Genomic DNA, 4,423 nt, shown 5'->3' with positions numbered 1-4,423 from the left:
CACAGCCCTAGCTCAGCCCCTGTTGTCTTTGCTTGATCTTCATGTCATCATGTTTAAAATTCAAATTAATATGAATTGGGGGTGTTCAAACCCTAGCACCAAATGAATTCTAATAGGTTCAAATAAAATAATTTTTAATGAACCCAAAATGCCCTTTGAAAATGTTCATGATTTCTGAGAAAGGTGAAAACCTTTGCCAAAAATGATGAACAAATTTTTAGGTCATTTCTGGATCTTTGAATTTATCCAATATGTATTTGAATTGGAGCTTTAAAATTCTATAATTAGTTTTACAGCTCCAAATATTTTGGAACTTGCTGGGGGTCACTAAAATAATTCAGAGAGTGCCCACAAAAAGTTTCAACAATTATAAAAATGGTTTGGTCTTTGAACTAAATCAAAACAAAATGACAAAAATAGAAAAACAGAAAACAATAAAAAAGAACAGAAACTCACCAGGCCTACATGTAGCCCAACACTGTGCTGGCCCAGCTGAAGCCCAGCCCACCAGGGGCAAGGTTGTCTCCAACCTTGCGCCTAATGGCAAGCAACCGCTCGTGCGGCCGAGCGCAACCTCCTGCTTCACGGTGGGAAGGCCTCGGGCCTTCTCTCCATGCCAACGGGACTCCCTGGACGTCATGGTCCTCATCATCTCTCTTCCTCGAGCGCTCTCCCCTCCTCCGTTTATTTCACGTGCAGCCACCCGAGCACGACTGTCGCTACCGTCCACTGCCACCGTGTCCACTGGCCCTCCCTAGTCAAGCCGGTGTGACCAAGAGAACCGCCTCGGCTCCTTCTTCGTCCTTGACGCCCCACACGACCGGGGACGCACTACAGCGCCTGCATCGCCCTCTTCTTCAAGCTAGGTTGACCGAGATCGCCGCCACCGTTCTGTCGTCACCAAGCCATCTCCGAGCCCACTTAGCGTCTCATCCGACTCCTCGTGAGCTCCTCTTCTTTTCCCCTCACTCCGTGCACTCGATTTCGTCCCCTAGGTAGCTGCCCCGCCGGACCTAAGAGCTCACCGTCGCCGGACCTCACGCCGCCGTGGTCAGAGCCCGTTGCCATCTCTCCTGAGCACGTGGACGTGCTCCTGGCATCTCCACGGAGTTGACCCGTAGCCCATCCTGCCCCCTAGCACACTGTAGGACCGTCTCCACACGCACCTGAACTCCGGCCGCTGCCGCAAGCTCGTCTCCGATGAGTACAACTTACCCCAGCCGCTGCTGACTACTCCTTTGGATGCGAACGAGCAAGAGCTCCTCCCCAGTGCCCTCAGCGCGCCAAACCACCGCCTGCAGCTCGATCCCGATCGTCACCGCCGCGAGCCGTGGTCGCCGTCAACTAACCGCCGGCGCGTCCGACGTGGCTACGTCATTAGTAGCTAACAACATCACTTATCACCCCTTATGTCACTAACACTGGACCCCACTGCCCAGATAATCCATGGTTTAAGGTTAAACCTTTTTAATTAAAGCTAGATACTGTCATGTTGTATTTGCACATATCGAGCATAATGTGTGTATGTTTTTGAAATGCTTGGTATCCGTGGGATCCGACAACCTAGTTGTTTATTCTTGGTAGCCTCTCTTATGGGGAAATGTCTCCTAGTGCTTCCACCAAGCCATGGTAGCTTTCTACTGCTCCGGAACACTTAGGCTGGCCGGCATGTGACCTTCGTTCCTTTGTCTGTCCATTTGGGGAAATGTCATGCGTTGTTCCTTTAAGTCCTTGTAGCTTGCTACGACTTGGGTTCATACATTGATGACCGACACTTTCGTTGCTGGGTCATGTATGCATGTCCTTATAAGTTAGTGCCACCTTGGGTTTACGAGTAGTCATGTCGGCCCGGGGTCTTTGTCATATGGATGCTAGCGACACTATCATATACGTGAGCCAAAAGGAGCAAACGCTCCGGGGCCAGGTAAGGTGGCACCCGTGGGAATATCTTGCGTGATAACGCAAAGTGATATGATGTGTTACATGCTAGATCGATGTAACCTAGGATCGGGGTCCTCACAACATATTTTTGGGGCATTCTAGATTTTGAATTAACTCATATTGTATTTGAATTGGGGCATTTAAATACTATAAATACTTTTAAATGCTCCAAAAATTCTGAGATTAGTTGAGGGCATCTGAAATAATTCATTTAGTGCACATAATTATTTTCAGAGTTTTTAAAAGTGATTTGGTTTGGAAAACCAAATTAAAACAGTTATAGAATTAGAAAAACAGAAACAATAGGAAGAAAGCTTACCTCTATGGCATGTTACTATAGCATCCAGCCCAACCCCTCTCCTGGCCTAGCCCACTAGGGGCAAGGAGGTCTTCTTCCTCCTCCTGCCAGAAGGATGCAGCTCGTGGTCGCTGTGCACGCGTACGCGCCTGGCCAGCTTCACCCTGCCTGCCTCCTCCCCGACTCGTCCAAGGCCGCCACGACACCCCTGGACCCCCCTGGGCCTCCTCCTCGAGCTCATCCTTTTCCCTGGCCCTCTCTCTCACCGACCGAACGCCGTCATCACTGTCGTTCGTCGTTGACGTAGCCACAGCCACCGCCTCGCCTCCCTGACGAGTCCAAGAGCTTCATTGAGTCTCCCTCGTCCTCTCCGTCAAGCCACGAGACGTCGGGCGTGCTGCATCGTCGCCATCAATATCATCTTCATCCTCGGATGCCGACGATCGCCGCCGTGGCTCCGACACCATCGAACCATCCCCCGAGCTCGCCGACCCCTCTGTTCGATCTGCTGTGAGCTACTGCATCGAACCCCTCTCTCCCCTCGCTCGATTGCTTCCTCTTACACAGTTTCCCCTTGCGGCCGAGAGCTTGGCCCCGCCAGGCATGTCGTCGTCGTGGACACCGTCGCCTAGGGCCGCGAGCGAGCACACCACTGTGCTTAGTGCAATGCCAAAAACCCAAAACCCCCACCCACTGCTCTTGTCATGCACCGCATCCCTGTGTTCATCGTGGCCCGAACTCTAGCCGCCATTGTTGGTGTCAAAACTGGCGGATCTCTGATAGGTGGTCCTGAACTGTGCGTCTAAGGCTAATGGTAACAGGAGGCAGGGGACACGATGTTTTACCGAGGTCCGGGCCCTCTCGATGGTGGTAATACCCTACTTCCTGCTTGATTGATCTTGACGATATGAGTATTACAAGACTTGATCTACCACGAGATCATAGAGGCTAAACCCTAGAAGCTAGCCTATGATTATGATTGTTCTTGTCCTACGGACTAAACCCTCCGGTTTATATAGACATCGGAGGGGGCTAGGGTTATACAGAGTCGGTTACAAAGAAGGAGATCTAACATCCGGATCGCCAAGCTTGTCTTCCACGCAAAGGAGAGTCCCATCCGGACACGTGACGAAGTTCCGAGTCTTGTATCTTCACGGTCCAACAGTCCGGCCAAAGTATATAGTCCGACCGTCCGGATACCCCCTTATCCAGGACTCCCACAGTAGCCCCTGAACTAGGCTTCAATGACGATGAGTCCAGCACGCAGATTGTCTTCGGCATTGCAAGGCGGGTTCCATCTTCGAATACTCCAAAGTAAACCTCGAACACTTAAATCGTGTCCGGCTCATGGTCAAGTCATTATTCGAACCGTTTTCCCACAACCAGCCACCGCACATATTGCAAGGCGGTTTCCTCGGCACGTCTTGTCGAAGCAGAGTTCATATCCCCTTATCACGGGATCCTCATTAATACGGGTACAGGTAACCCAACCGTTCTATTAACGCGGCGCTTGGAAAATAAGCGATTTCATCAGGCAAGCGGGAGGTGCATTGTTTTCGCCACCTCTATAAAGGGATAAGGATCTCCCATTTTTACCCATGCCTTCTTCCTCCTTTCCTCGTCCACTCTCGCACCCTCGAGCTCCAGCGCCCTAGTTCACGCCTTCTCCGCACAACCAAACATGTCCGGAGCGGGAGGCAAGTGGGTGGCCTCCACCGTTAAGGAGGAGCACATTACGAAGCTCCGGGCGGCCGGATACTTGGCCGAATATATCGCGCACCGGCTCCCGGACGCAGGGCAGATTATTCCGACTCCGGGACCCCACAAGAGGGTCGTGTTCCTCGCCCACTTCGTCCGCAGACTGGGATTCCCACTCCACCCATTTGTCTGCGGGCTCCTGTTCTATTATGGGCTGGATTTTTTCATGATCTGGCACCTAACTTCATCCTCAACATCTCGACATTTATTGTCGTGTGCGAGGCTTTTCTCCATGTCAGGCCCCACTTTGGCCTATGGCTCAAGATCTTCAACATGAAGCCAAAGATAGTGGTCGGCCAGCAGGCGGAGTGCGGTGGCGCCATGGTGGGCAAGATGCTCAGCGTCACCTGGCTCGAAGGCTCCTTTGCGGAGACCATGAAGGGGTGGCAATTGGGGTGGTTCTACATCACTGAGCCACGCGACGCC

Source organism: Triticum aestivum, chromosome 2B (genome assembly GCF_018294505.1).
Source record: "Triticum aestivum cultivar Chinese Spring chromosome 2B, IWGSC CS RefSeq v2.1, whole genome shotgun sequence".
Taxonomy (NCBI): domain Eukaryota; kingdom Viridiplantae; phylum Streptophyta; class Magnoliopsida; order Poales; family Poaceae; genus Triticum; species Triticum aestivum.
Note: the sequence above shows the minus strand (reverse complement) of the source record.